Here is a 15,397-nt window from a genome sequence, read left to right on the forward strand (position 1 = left end):
CCTTCCCCTCTCCCAGAGTGGGCGGCCCCTCCCCTTTCTCTGAGTGGGCGGGGACAGCGGTTGCCTGGGCAGCTTTCCTTATGATGCCACAGGTCCCTCTGGACATGCTGCTGCCTGGCCACGCCTCCTTTCCCTTTCATCTTTCTCACTGACCAATGGGCTTGGAGCATTAAGGCCACGCCCCTATTCTGCGTTCCATTGGTGCCCTGGTTACGCCACCTGTGGCTCAGTTGCACAGCTGCCTGGTAGGTGACTGGAGGCATTGAGCAGCGCTCACTGGTATTTCGCTGTTGTGGCCCCAACCCCGCCTCCCTCCCCACCCCGCGATGTCAGAAAAAACACAACAGGGGAAATTGGCCGCAGCCAAGAAAAAGGTAAAACACACCAGGTCATGGCCCCCAACCCAGCCACAGATCCCCTCTGATGACAAGACCGGTGCCAGAGTCCATACCACTCCTGAGGCATACCAGATGGGGCCCCCCAACCCCAGCCCCTCTGGGCTCCCCCAACCAAAGCCTAGTCAGTCAGCCCCACGCCTTCAGCAAGCAGCCCAGTCCCTGCCCTTGCCAATCACCCCAGGGTGACTTTGGGCAGGTGACTCCTGGGGCTCCCTGCTCCATAATCAGCCCTCACCTCCTGCCACCCCAAGCCCAACCTCCCTGGGCTCTTTGGGCTTGCGTCTCCCAGGACCTGGGTCCCCCAGCCCCAGGCCCTGCCCTCACCAGTCATCCCTGGGTGGCTTTGGGCTGGTGACTCCCGGGGCTCCCTACTGCAGACTCTGCCCTCCCCTCCTGCTGCCCCAAGCTCGACCTCCCTAGGCTTCTTGGGCTGGTGTCTCTGGGGACCTGGGTCGAAACCGTGTGTTTCCCTCCCCCATCGTGGAGCAGCGACTCGGGCATCGCGCTGATGTGGTCCCCTCCCCTGGGAGGAGTGGAATGCAATGATGTCACAGTGCCCCTAGGAACTGTCATTACTGCTGCAAGACCGGCCTTTGATCGTACAACCCAGTCCCCTAAGTTTTCTCACCCCATTTCTGCTTCCTCTGGTTGCAGCACAAATTTCCAGCTGGAAGGGGAGTGGAGACTATGGGACCTAGGAGCAAGAGGTTTCAGGCTGCCTTACTCCCTTCACATAGACATTGACAGTGGGAAAAGCCTACACTTCCCCTGTGAGCTCAAAATGTTCACAGTATCTCTGGGTGGCAATGGGAGAATGGGTTTGGTTTCGTTTTTTCCCAGGCTTCTACTTTCCAGAGAGACTTTCACATTTTTTTCTGAGTTCTCCACGGTTCTGGGACCAGACTGCCCTTCAGTGAGTGGCCTCTGAAGTGAGATTTGCTCATCTTCTGTGGAATAGATCTTGGGAAACTGAACTTGACAGCTTGAATCTTCCTCATATCGTCTCAACCTGGGGTACTTTGAGTGCCACAGGATAAATGTGGGACATCTTTCTGAAGCATCATTTTCCCTTGATTCTCTTGAGAAAATGCATTAATGTACTTAGGGATGACAGACACATAGGTTTCCAAGCGTATACCAGACTTCGCTCTGAAATGAGGCTTGGGTTGTCCTCTTTCTGATAAATTCCCGGATTTAATACAAAAGCTGCCTTCTGCCATGAGGACACATTGATATGAAAGTGTGAGAGGTACTGGTGCGCTTCTTCATGCTAGCAGACCTGTGAGGATGTGTGACTCTAAACCACACGGCCTACAGCTCCTGCCTGCTTCATGTTTACTTTTCTACCTCTGCCCCTGGTTTTGGTCCCTGGCAGCTGCTGATTCATGGCAAAACCCCAGAGCTTGGAGTCAGAGGACTGAGTTTAAGTTCCAGTCCTTTAAGTTTAAGTTCCTTTTTTGATCTTTCTTTTTTTTTTTTTTTCTATCCATGATATCAATCCCTCTCAGTCACTAAGTGATTGTGACAACACCTTGTACAGTTGTTGGTGGCATTACATCAGATGGTATATAAGGGTATTTTGTCAAAACTGTAAAGGAGGATGTGGCTGTAGGGGCTGATCATTCTCATGAGTGTTACTGCTCTTCTTTCCCACAGTTAAAAGCATATTGGCAGAGGAAGAGCCCTGGCATTCCAGCAGGAGCTAACAGGAAAAAGAAAATCAATGGCAGTAGCCCTGACACAGCCACTTCTGGTGGTTACCACTCACCTGGGGATGTGAGTCTCGGCGGGCCAGGGTCCTGGGGACAGGGGGTCCAAGGGGCAGTAGAGGGTAATTGTTAAGATTGTAGATGGACTGTTGGGTACTGGTTAAGAATTCTGGATTTGAATCCTGCCTCTCCGTCTGCTAAGGATTGATTTGGGATTGATTAGCATATGATTTAGGGCAAGTTGCTTGAGGTCTTTGGGCCTCTCTTTTCACATCTGTATAATAGAGGTGGTATTTTTTGACTTCCATTTGTGAAGTTTAAATGAGATTCGTTACTGTTGCTTTTATGTGAATCCTTAGTACATGGCCTGCTGCAAACACCCAGGACACCGAGGAAATGGTCGTTGCTGTTTGATTTTCCTCATCCCCAGTCTCAAGGGGAAGCCAGGCCAATGAGAAGAGCCACTTGCCATCAGGCTGTCCCTTTAGGAGTCACTGAAAGGGCCCCAGGGTGGGATGGTGGGGAGATAAGAACCATGAGAGAAGTTGGCACAAACGAGTTATGGGAAAAAGGGTCCAAGATAGACAGAAAAGAAGCTTTTGCCAGTTGATGGGGGAAGAAAGGAAGTCAGAGGGCTTAGACAGTGAGGGGGGACAGAACATCTCCATGTGCACTCTCATCTCTTGCAGTCAGCAACAGGTATCTACGGGGAGGGTCGTGCATCCTCTGCTACCCTGGAGGATCTGGAGGTCAGAGGCCCTGGGCCGAGATGCAGTGACCCTGCAGGCCAGCCCTCCAACCTCCTCCCACAGCAGGGGCTTGTTGCCCCTCTGCCAGCTGAGGCAGCCCACACACCCCCACCAGCCCTAATGATTATTCTCTCTACCCCTCCCCACAATCTTCCTCCAACTCCTTCTCTCTGCATGCACCTCAGAGCCAGTACCAAGAACTAGCAGTGGCCCTGGATTCAAGCTCCGCAATAATCAGTCAACTCACTGAAAACATCAATTCACCGGTAAGAGTCCAGTGGGGTCCCCTGATTACAGCTGGTCAATCCTGGACTCCAGTTTCCTCTTGGGGCCCTGAAGAAAGGGGCTAGGGGCCCCTGATGCCAAGGGCAAATGGGGAGCTGGGCACCCAGGTCTCACCTGGAGGGACCCCAGAGCACAGAACATGCAGCATGGCTCTTCTGCACTGCCCTGTTTGCTGACTCTCTCTTCTCCAGACACCTCTGCTCCAGTCCTTGCCACACATGCCCTGGGGTTGTCACCTCTCCGGGAAGCACTAGCCTGACTGGTTGTCAGGGGTCCATATTTCTGCCCTGCCTCAGTCCCTAATTTGCTTTTTGAGTCTGGACAAGCCATCTCTCCTCTTTATGCTCGTGTTTCTGGAGGAGGTAGAGAGTATCAAAGGTCTCGGTTAGCTCTGAAAGTCAGAGATTTAAAGGCCCCTAGAATGGAAACCTCAGGGCCAAGGGCTCCTGTCTGTCCTTTGCTGTTTTATATCTCTGCTATGAAGAACTGTACCTGGCCTGTACATGCTCAGTAAATGTTTGTTGAATGAATGCACGTTTCCAAATCACAAACTGGCAGAAGGGGGGTGGGCCTTTCTCAAACTCTGTCTCTAGAGGTTCACCAGCCCCTCCCTCCAGGGCCCTTTTCCCCCTTTGCTTTGGGCAGGTTCGCACATCTAAGGAGGAGAAGAAGCATAAGACACATCGGGTACAGAAGCTTGGGAGGAGCTTGTTCAAATTCAAAAAGCAGACGGGTAAGATGGGGCTGGCATGACCTGGCAGCAGGACTGGCATTAGAGGGCTGTGGGGGTGACTTAGAATGCCCCAGGGAGGTGGGTGGATGGAAGGGCTTTGAGGCAGAGGGAAAGAGGTCTGTGCCAGGAGAGGACAAGTCTTGTCATCTCCATGAGCCTCAGTGTCCCCATCAGTAAAGAGGGAGGAGTGCCCATTGTCCGCCACCCACAGTGCTCTCTATCTGAAAGTGACTTGGAAGATTGGCTACCATCTGGGTGTGAGGAGGCATTAGCAGTGAGGCCAAGTTTGGGAAGCCTGAGAGGAGGAGCTGTGCACCGAAGGGAGGATTTTTTTTTTTTGAGAATCCAGAGGCCCTTATTGTCTGCTTCCTTTGTCAGCTGAACCCCTGGCCCCAGAGCCCCCAGCAGGGCCATCTAAGGTGGAGCAGCTACAAGATGAGACCAACCACCTAAGGAAGGAGCTAGAGAGTGTGGGAAGACAGCTCCAGGCTGAGGTGGAAAACAATCAGATGTTGAGTCTCCTGAACAGGAGACAGGAGGAGAGGCTACGTGAACAGGAGGAGAGGCTACATGAACAGGAGGAGAGGCTACATGAACAGGAGGAGAGGCTACATGAACAGGAGGAGAGGCTGTGTGAACAGGAGGAGAGGCTACGTGAACAGGAGGAGAGGCTACATGAACAGGAGGAGAGGCTGTGTGAACAGGAGGAGAGGCTACATGAACAGGAGGAGAGGCTACATGAACAGGAGGAGAGGCTACATGAACAGGAGGAGAGGCTACGTGAACAGGAGGAGAGGCTACGTGAACAGGAGGAGAGGCTGTGTGAACAGGAGGAGAGGCTACATGAACAGGAGGAGAGGCTACATGAACAGGAGGAGAGGCTGTGTGAACAGGAGGAGAGGCTACGTGAACAGGAGGAGAGGCTACATGAACAGGAGGAGAGGCTGTGTGAACAGAAGCTGCCAGGGCAGGAGAGGCTGCTGGAAGAGGTGGAGAAGCTGTTAGAACAGGAGAGGCGGCAGGAGGAGCAGGAGAGGCTGCTGGAGAGGGAGAGGCTGCTGGACGAGGTGGAAAAGCTCCTGGAGCAGGAGAGGCTTCGGCAAGAGGATGAGAGGCTGTGGCAGCAGGAGACTCTGCAGGAGCTGGAGAGGCTGCGGGAGCTGGAGAGGATGCTGGAGCTGGGGTGGGAAGCCCTCTACGAGCAGCGGGCCGAGCCACGCAGCGGCTTCGAGGAGCTGGTGCGTTGCCCCACCTGGGGAGGCTGCCCTCTTCCCTAGCCCTCAAGGCCTTTGTTTCCCCACCTGTAAAATGGGGCATTGTAGCCTTCACATGAAATGGTACTTCTAAAGGCATCTGTGAGCCAGAGCCCTGCTCTGATGGCTGTGGGAGAGAGGGGATATTTTTCTAACCTGCCTCCACCCTTCCCGGTGCCATGGGAGGCAGACACTAAGTTCTGGGGTCTCCAGTTTTAGTGGGTGGCCACTGATTGCTTCTCTCTGTCCAGAACAACGAGAACAAGAGCACACTGCAGCCGGAGCAGCAAGTAAAGGAGCTGAAGAAGTCGGGTGAGCTGAAAGAGACTGTAACCTCCGACCCATCCAAGAAGATGTGGGAGGCGGGCACCAGCCTCTGGGGAGGGGAGGTGCCAGGCCACAGGCAGCTGCAGCCTGGGGACAGGTGACCCCAGCACCCTCCGGGGCAGTCCTATGACTGTTTCTTGCTTCCTGCCCTCTGACTTTTAGAGGTGGGTAGCCCTGGGGTCCTCCCAGGTCTGGACATCATCATCCCAGCTAGAGGCATGGAGCCCCCCAATCACAGAGGAAGAGACAGTGGTATAAGAGGCTCCTTATGTCGGGTGTGGTGGCTCACGCCTGCAATCCCAGCACTTTGGGAGTCTGAGGCAGGACAATCACTTGAGGTCAGGAGTTTGAGACCAACATGGCCAACATGGTGAAAGCTCATCTCTACTAAACTTAAAAATAATAATAATAATAATTAGCCGGGCCTGGTGGTGCATGCCTGTAATCCCAGCTACTCGGGAGGCTGAGACACGAGAATCACTTGAGCCCGGGAGGTGAAGGTTGCAGTGAGCTGAGATTGCACCACTGCACTCCAGCCTGGGACACAGAGTGACACTCTCTCAAAACAAAACAAAACAGAAAAACAAAAAAGACTCCTTAGATTCAAACTGGATTCCGGCCTCGGTTCCACTGGTCATAATTCAACGACTTTGCATCTCTAAGTCTCTGTTTCTTTAACTTCAAAAGGAAGTTAGCCTTTTCCTTGCAGAGGTGCTGAGGATTAAATGAGATAATACGTGGAAACATTAGGCATGTAGCACACTTAGCAGATGGTGGTTGGCTCCGCCTGCTTTTCCACCAGTCTGTGGCCTACAGTTTAAATGCTGGGAGAAAGGACGTGAGATTTGATGCTAGGGAAGGAGGCATGGGGTTCTAGGCAAGGGAGCCAGTCTCTTAGGCCTGGAGCAAGGGGCCAGGGGCCTGGGCAGGCCACAGAGCCCCACAGTGCCCTCGCTACCCTATTAATGGGCCAGGAATCTGGAAGCCAGCCACCACATGTCCTCATGCCCAGGGTCTTCCGGCAGGTGGAGCTGAAGAGCCAAGAGGCTCCGAGTCTGCAGCAGCAGCCAGACCAGTACCTGGAGCCCCAGTCCCACAGGAGCTTGGGTGTGCGGACAAGCAGGGTGGTGAGTAGAGCCCTCAGGCGGGGTGGGCAGGCAGGAGCAGGGGAGGCTCGCACTGTGCTCAGATTCCCACCCCCCTCCCTCTCTCTGAAGATCTTAGTGAGCTGAGCCTCACTGATAGCATGGAGGCTGCACCGGGAGAGGACAGGGAGGGTTCTCCCCCATGACAACCCCACTGCACAGCAGATCCAGCAGCTGCTTCCTCTAATGCAGGACTCCCCAGGAGCACCCAGGCTTGAGTGGAGAAGCTGTTGGTACAGGAGAGGCGGCAGGAGGAGCAGGAGAGGCTGCATGCCATTCTTTTCGGGCCGCCGAGAACAGAGAGCTAAACATCACCATCATCTAAGAGCGGGTCAAGAAATTTAAAAAAAAAAAAAAAACGTTTAAGGGGTTAATATCCTACACAATTCATTTACTTCATTTGAATGTTAGAGCCACTTATGTTTATTTGTGTTTCTAATTTATAGTTTAAATTTATTTGTGTTTCTAATTTATAGTTTAAATTTATTTGTGTTTCCAATTTATAGTTTAAATTTATTTGTAAAAAGTTAAATGAGAGTGGGTCTTTCCCTCATGTTCACTCTGGCATCCTTTAGCATTTTTTAAATTTGATAATTATAGGACGCTAGCATGCATATCGAGTTTGCCCTTATGTGATGGGAGTTCAAACACACAAAGACCCACTATATGCACACAACTGTTCTTGCTGGTTTGGGATAGGCTGCCATGCTTTTTTAATGTTAGTACAGCCTGTATATTCATTACGGAATTCAAATAAAATTTCCTTATGTTCTGCTGTTATGTTTGATCGAATCCTAATCACAGTGAGCTCTTCATTAGCTCAATATGTGGTTTGCCCTCAAGTGCGCGGTCTATTACTTTGTAATATGCCACTGTGAGTACTGACATTTACAGTTGTTTAAAGGTGGAGCGCTGGAAACAGCCTTTCCCCCTTTTTCTGTGTATTGGGGATGGGAGTAATAACATTTTGGGGAGCTTTTTAAATCTCCCAGAAGAGGAAAGTGGCCTGCTCTGGCAGGTGTGTGCAGGATAGAATATGTTTCATTTGTTCCGGTGCCAAGAATGAGCACTGTACTACGGTAGTTCCCTTAGGATTTGCATGTGCTCTGGGCTCATGAAGATATTGCATCATGAGCTGTGGCAGTTGTACTCTTTTTTGATGACCTAAAAGGGGATTATTTCTGAGGAATGAAAGGCTCCCATCATGACTGTGGATGTGGACAACCTTTTCTAGCTGAGAGCATTTATATCTACAATACATTTTAAAGTCAGAGTTCGTGTTCCCTGTTTTAATCACATGACTACATGTCCCAGTACACAAAAGGGCACTGGTTGGCATTCTCCTTAATGTATTTAGTAAAGATCAGAAGAAATCCTTTAAGAGTTTAAATGTCCCTGGAACAGGCATACAGGCTCTAGTCAAGAATGAATTCGAGTGAAGGAAAGCTGCGTGACACCTGGCATTCCTCTATGTTCATGGAGCTTACTTGAAGCTAGAAGATGGATTTTACCATCTAGACCTCTCTGGCTAATACCTAGTCTTCAACCATCTGACATAGGAATTCTTTTTCTTGAATGGAAAAGACTTTAAAAATAATAACAAACATTATTATAAACTAATATATGTGAGAGTACTTAGTTGAAACAAAAAGGAATTTTAGTAGACAGTATTATACTACATTTGAAAATCAAGGAGCAGTTTATGCAACTTAAAATGTTTACAAACTGCAGCGCAATCTACTGTTTGTGAATGTCAAAGTGTCATGAGGAAAGTGTCTATACAATCACGGAGTTATATTTCCTCACAAAGTTCTTTACGAAGAGTGAAATATGTTTTTATACCTCTCAGTTTCAGTTAGAGGCATATTTTGTGTAATATTTATGTTAATGTGCATGATCAATGAATTATTTCAGTCATATGTTGCCTATATCATAACTGGATGATGCTTGGGGAAGAATCAACAGCTAAAACTTCATGAAGTTCTAATGTCTGTGTTCCGAAATACATCATATCATTAGGATGTAGGGAGAGATGTATCTGCGCTCCCTGGGGTGGGCATTTCTAGTTACTAGACCATCTCCACTTTTAGCATTGGGCATCCTCATGATACTTTTATAAATATGACATTAATAGGAGATCAATAATACGATTTTACAGATTGAATAAGAGAATTGCCTGCATTCACTTAAAGATTGCAAATATTGAGCCCTTGTGACTTCAACTGACTCTTCCAGATTGTATGAATTTATCAATGTATTAGATAAACTCAGTTTCAGAATGATAAAGAAAAACTGTTAGACCAAATAATGTGGCTAATTACCAGTGGTAGGATTTCCAGCCCAAGGGTTTAAAATGGACTTAAGCTCCTGTTCTTGCCTTTTATTTTCTGAACTTGCTGCTTTTGCATTCTTTGAGTTCAGTTTAAAGACAGTTACTTTAAGTCCATTTTGAACCCTCAGGCTAGAAATCGTACCACTGTTAATTAGCCACATTATTTGGTCTAACAGTTTTTCTTTATCATTCTGAAACTGAGTTTATCTAATACATTGATAAATTATTTCAAAGGTATTTTTATAGTTCAAATCACTTCACTTTTACCCTGACACGTATAAATGACTAGGAATGACCTTCAGATAGCGTTTAGCATCTGTAACCAATCTGACAACAATGTGTTCATCAGGCACCTGTGGATTAAATCACATACTGGCATATTTAAGCTGAATGTCAGTCTGAAAAATAAATGTACTATATTAACTCAAATACCACTCTCTGTGTAGGTATTTTGTCATATGTTTAAGAAAAAGCTAAAGAGGATGGAAATCCTATGACAATAACTCAAGTCTTTCTTCAAAGTGCACGCAGTCTCTTGCAGTACCTCATTCAGCCAAGTATTTGTTCTCTTCCTCATTCAGTATAAGGCAGCTTTCAATTTGCTTAGAAGGCAACATTAGAAGGTTAGAGTTCAGCAGAAAGATAGAATTTTAAAATGTGAGTTCAACTGAATAAATTTGAATTTCTGTGGGAAGTAAAGAATCAAAATACCTATTTAAAGACTGCAATATATGATAATTATTTTTAAAGTAATAGATTAAACCTGATAGGTTTTCCTGAAATGAAAAACAATCAGTTCTAAAACCAAAGCTGATTTTTAGAAAATGTGAAAATGTAAATCAACCCTATCCAAAATAGATTCTCTAAAACTTTATCTTACAGTCACTTTCAAATAACTATTCAAAAATGTAACTGCTATATTAATGTCTTAAAATAATTTAAAACATTTTAAAATACGAATACTGTAGCTTAAAACAAAGAATCTAGGGGAAGGAAAAGTAGAGAAAGAAATGCCAATTCCAGTCCAAGCTGTATTTGCCAAGTTTTCTTAGAATGACTTTTACCGATTTATGAATTCTTATACACAGAATGCATGATGGAAATACTGATTTTTGTCTAAAGTGGCATTATTGACTGCTTCTGTGATGCTACTGCAATGTAATAAATTATTAGATGGTTTCAAGGTGCTGTTTTGCCTAAAAATTTTGTGTGTCTTCAAAACTATAGTATTAAAGGTATTGAGACTGTGCAAATGCTGGGCATGCTTGGCATGAGATAATCGGTTTTTATTCTTACAAAATTGTAACCATGTAAGTGTGTTTATTAAAAGAACACAAACTAAAAAAGTTACAGGAATTAAAGTTGTGGGATGAAAAAGTTACGGGATAAAAAATACTGTGGAAGAGTTGTGGCAAAAAAAGTTGTGGGAAAAAAGTAAAAAAAAAAAAGTTTTATGAAAAGTTTTTTTTAAAAGTTCTGAAAAAGAAGTTACGGGATTTAAAAAAACATCATGGGATAAAAATAAAAATAAATAAAAGCAGGCCCCTGTCAGCATAAGCCTGGAGAAGTGGGTCTGGAGTCTTCACCCCCACCATGTCCCTACAACCCCTCCCCAGTCAGCCCTTTACCATTAGGGTAGCAAGACAAGACCCTTGTCTAATGGAGGGAGACAAACAGACCCTTTACCACCTTGACCAAGGCTGAGTCCTTACATTTCTGGATGATGATGTTTGTTATTTAAGAGCCAGAGGTTGGTGGAGTTGGTTTGTTTGGAGGAGGTCTGACGGCCTCCTTACTCTCACCAAAGCAACTTTTCCCTCAGGGGGGCTCCCATCTTCTTACTCAGAGAGGCAGCTGAGGCGGGACAGTGGAGTTAACTGTAGACCAGGCCAGGGCACAGGCTGCTGGGGGTGCCCCCCCTTCCCCCATGTACATACTGTAGCTGTGTAACATTCTGTATCGTACCTAGCGGAGGTTGCAGCTGGTATATGAGGAAGAGGTTCTTATAATTATTCGCGGCTGGGAAACTTATTCATTGTTAGCATAGGAGCGATGATGGGGGCGGGGATGGGGTCATGGCTCCCTGGTGATGGGACCCCTTTTTTGTTTTGTTTTGTTTTTTTGTTTTTGTTTTTGTTTTGCTTTGATTTTGGAATAAATGGATTTAGCCATACTGCTCGGCCTGGCATGTTCCCGTTTCCCTCACTGGGGCCTGCAGTTTTTCCCACTCAACGAGGAGCCCCAGAGTGTCTCAGCATGTCCAGCTGGGCTGTGGGGAATCTTCCAGGCCTGTTACCTGTATGCTGCCTGGTGACACCTGGTGGATTTCACGAGGACTGCCATGGCGCCTATGGAGTATAGTCCGGCCCTGACAGCCAACAGGTTGAGAAGCCTGATCTAGCTGTGGTCAGGAAGACAGATACCAGTGCCCAAGGGCACTGACTTCCATCCACCCCAGGTGTCTTCCATTCCATCCCCCTGCCTCCCTCTCCTGTCTGCACCGGGTGGCCTGTCTGTCCCTCCAGAGTGCCGGCTGCCCCGCAGGCTCCCTCCAGGCTGAGTTCAGGGCCCTGTGCCCTAGTGGCCAGAGCCGGCTTCACAGGATAAGAGCCAGCTAAGCTCCAGGGACTTTCCAGGGAAAGTGTCCCTTGAAAAGGGTGTGACCTTTTCACTGCTGCCAACAGCACCCTAAAAATGGCTTGGCCTTTTCCCTCCCCTGAGCTCCATAGAGAACACAGCCAGCAGAGGACACATTCTCTGTCATTCAGAAATGGGTTTCTCAGCCGAGGGACAGCAGGACTGGTAGAGACTGTCAGGCCACACGGCTGCCTGCACAGTGCCGCCATGCTTGGCTAGAAGGGCGGGAGGGATGGCAGGGGCTGGCTGTCCACAGGCCGCGCATGTCCCGGAAGCTCACTGGAGGTGGTGCACTTTGGAGGGGCGATGTCAGGAGACAGCTTCCTCTTGCTGGGCTACAAGACTCCACAAGCACAGCACAGGGACTGATTCCCAATTCTAGAGGTGAGGCAGTCGACCACATGTATATATGTATATATATATGTGTGTGTGTGTGTGTGTGTGTGTTTGTGTATGTGTATATATATGAGAATTTATAGCTATTTACAGAACAGGGCAGAGGCATACCACAGAGGGGGCACAAGTTTTCAGCAATGGTCAAACCTGGACGTGTCAGCTCACCGCTACAACAGACTTAAGTCACAGATGAAGGGGGCTGGCTTTGGGGCTGGGGGAGCCACTGTCAAGTCACAGGACACCCGCCCAGGCAGGCTTGGAAAGGGAGGTCTCTGAGAAGAGGAGGGATGTGTTTAGAGGTCGAAGTGGGGCCTGGGGCTCTCAGGATGGGATGGACTTGCCTGACCCGATCAGCTGGCAGTTGGAGAGAAAGCAGAGAGAAAACGGGTTAGAGAAAAGCCAGAGCTGGTGAGGCAAGTGCAGAGTATGGGTGCGCTGCAGCAGCTGTGGAGGGCCGGGGAGGGGACGGCATAGGTGTGGGCATGGCAAGGTTCCTGGAAAAGAGCGGCTGGAAGGGAAAGGGGAGGAAGATGGAGGGAGAAGCCGGAGCTTCATAGGTAGTGCCTGGGGGCTGCGGCGGCCCTCCCCAGCTCACACACGCTGGCCTCTTTCATGGCACCCAGGCAGTCCACCCATAGTTCAGATGAATGCTCAGCCCCCTCGGGCTTCTCTCTTCTCTGGTCACCCTGTCTTCCAACTCACGGCCCAGGGCCACCTCTTGCTTGGGGAGCCCCACCCAACAGCCACCAGGCCTGATAGAAAGGGAACACTGCTTGAACCAAAAATGGTGAAGCTATAAGGGATGGATGATTGGAGTGAGCGCCAGAGGTCCCTCTGGGTGGTCCGAAATCCCAGGGTCCTCTGAAGGGACCCTGGGGAAGGCAGGGAGGGCAGGTAGCCGGATGCCACTGGCCATAGACGTATAAGTCTAAGAGGGGAGCCTCAACTGGTTGGCGGGGGTGGGGCTGCAGGTTGCATAGGTGAGGCTGGGCCCTTCCTGCTGGGAAAAGCAGAAGAGGGAGAGTCCATGGCAGGAGAGGCAGGTGGGCTCGCTAGGCGGAGCTCAGCTGGGCCAGCAGGCACTGTGGTCCCCTTGGCTGAATAGCACAGGCGACCCCTAGGAGCAACAGGCCAAGGTGTGTGAGCCTGCTGGTTGGCGATAGTGCTTCAGTGGGGGCCAGGGACCCTGCCTTCGGTCACACACTAGCAGCTATGGTGGTACCTGGGAGGGAGGGAAGGGGGCTGTGTGTCCCCACCTGGCCTGTGGAGTGTGGAGTGTGTTGTGGGATGACCGTGTGTATGGGACTCTCACCTAGATACCACTGGATTGCCGACAGATAGATGAGGTGGGACCCTGACTATCACCCCTGCTTTGCAGTGGATTTGGCTCTCAGCACTCCCAGGCTGGGAGCTGGATACCTGCCCTGGCAGCATGACTCAGACTGCACGACAGGTACGGCATGCCCAGGATGATGTTCCTAGGGACTGGTTCAGTGTGTGGGTCAGAGGCAAGTCGACAGGCCCTGCTCCTTACCCCTTGGAAGGGACTGCCACCAGGGGCAGTTCTGACTAAGGCCTGGGAACCCATGACTCAGAGCGTGGGTCCCCAGGTCTTGCTGGGCCAGCCTGGCTGCTGCAGGCAGACAGGAAGCACGCCTGACGCTCCTCCACCCTCGGTCAGCACAGCGGGGCTGGGACTCACGCTAGCCTTCCCAGCAACTTGCTTTCCTGCGTGAACTCTGGCAGGCTGCCCTTTCTGTGCAAAGCCATAGCTGGGGCCTGCTCGGGGCCCTCTCCCTCTTTCACCTGCTCAGCGTGGCCTGGAACTTGGAGGTGGGCAGTCGGCGCCTAGGATGGGCCTGTGTCACTAGGGCATGTGTCCTTGGGCCAGTTACTTCCTCTTAGAGCCTTGGGCTCCTCCTCTGAGAATGGGGCGTGTTGGTGTGAAATGAGGTGAGCATGTTGAGTTGAGGAGCAGCAGGACAGGCACCTGCAGGCAGCCCCCCTGGCCACGTTCCCCTCCCTCCCTTCCAAGTCCTGGGACAGACGCTCATCACCAAGGGGTTCAGCCTCTGATGCTCTTTCTTGGTCTCAGTCCCTAAGGAGTAATTTTTTTTCTTTTCTTTCTTTTCTTTTCTTTGAGACGCAGTCTCCTCCCTCTGTCGCCTAGGCTGGAGTGCAAAGGCGTGATCTCAGTTCACTGCAACCTCTGCCTCCCAGGTTCAAGCGATTCTTCTTCCTCAGCCTCCCAAGTAGCTGGGATTACAGGTGCCCACCACTGCACCCGGCTAATTTTTGTATTTTTTGTAGAGATGGGGTTTCGCCACATTGGCCAGGCTGGTTTCAAACTCCTGACCTTAGGTGATCCGCCCACCTCAGCCTCCCAAAGTGCTGGGATTACAGGTGTGAGCCACCGCGCCCAGCCAGGAGTGATTTTCAGTGGTGTCCTCTCCATCCCCAGCATACACCCAGCCCTGAGCGGCCGCGGCTGCCACATGCAGGCTCCAGGGCTACACTTGCTTTTCGTCCAGGGATGTCATACCCTGGAGAGTAGAATGTGAAAGGTGACCCCTGTAGGCTGCAGGGTGGCCTCTCTGAACCTTAGTGTCCCCCACCTGTAGAAGGGGCGTAACACCTTCCAGGGGGAGGGCTGAGGAGGAAATTGTCAACGGCTGAGTCTAAGGCTCACAGCCAGAGGCCAGGGTCGGATCCAGGGCTGGGCCTGGGCCTGGGAGGACAGTGTCCGCCCCTTCTCCAGCCTCCCGCCCCTGGTCAGGCCAGGACCCTCTTCAAAGCACCTTCATGCCCATCTGTTCCCAGCTGTGGGCACCACTGTCTGGCTCCATGGGACTAGATTTTATGGGAGGGGAAGGGGCTGTGGGTAGGCAGGTACCAGGTGCTGGACCATAGATCAGCATGGTAGGAACCTGTTGCTTGGGCTGGTGGTGGGAAAGGGGCCACTCCAAGGCAGTGGCAATTAGCCCAGCCCTATCTCTGGGCACAGAGATGAAGGGACACATGGGGACACAGTAGGGCAAAATTGGCCAGCCTGCTCTTCCCCTCTCTGCCCGCTTTTTGCAGAAGAGTCAACAGATAGAACAGACAGAGCCAGGGAGGTGCCCATGGGGGCCCCAGTCCCCACCACTCCAGGGGGCAGTCCCTGCAAGTGACAAGGTGGGCTCAATCCCTGTGGAACAGGTCTCTGAGGACCACAGAGTGGGGCCCCAGGGAAGGCTGGGAGCCTGAGCTGAAGGCAGGCAGCAAGTAAGGGCCAAGCTGTGCCCCTGCCCAGAAGACCCTCCTGCCCCCAGAACCCCACCCTCTGCAGACAGGCCTCCCTGGGCAGCAGCCCCCCGGCTTCCGAGGCCTTCCGTGCCTCACCAGATGCCATGCTCTCAGGGACTCGTTTGCTACGCTGCCCCCTGCAGCTCTG

At 50.5% G+C, this 15,397-nt stretch overlaps 2 pseudogenes; both read left to right on the forward strand.

Annotated features, from left to right (window-relative positions):
• The first annotated feature begins 405 nt into the window (after nt 1-405).
• On the forward strand, nt 406-8,519 carry LOC117978438 (putative golgin subfamily A member 6-like protein 19; annotated as a pseudogene).
• Nucleotides 424-961, forward strand: LOC117977822 (uncharacterized; annotated as a pseudogene).
• Nucleotides 8,520-15,397: the final 6,878 nt, after the last annotated feature.

The sequence above is a fragment of the Pan paniscus genome, chromosome 16, assembly GCF_029289425.2.
Source record: "Pan paniscus chromosome 16, NHGRI_mPanPan1-v2.0_pri, whole genome shotgun sequence".
Taxonomy (NCBI): Eukaryota; Metazoa; Chordata; class Mammalia; order Primates; family Hominidae; genus Pan; species Pan paniscus.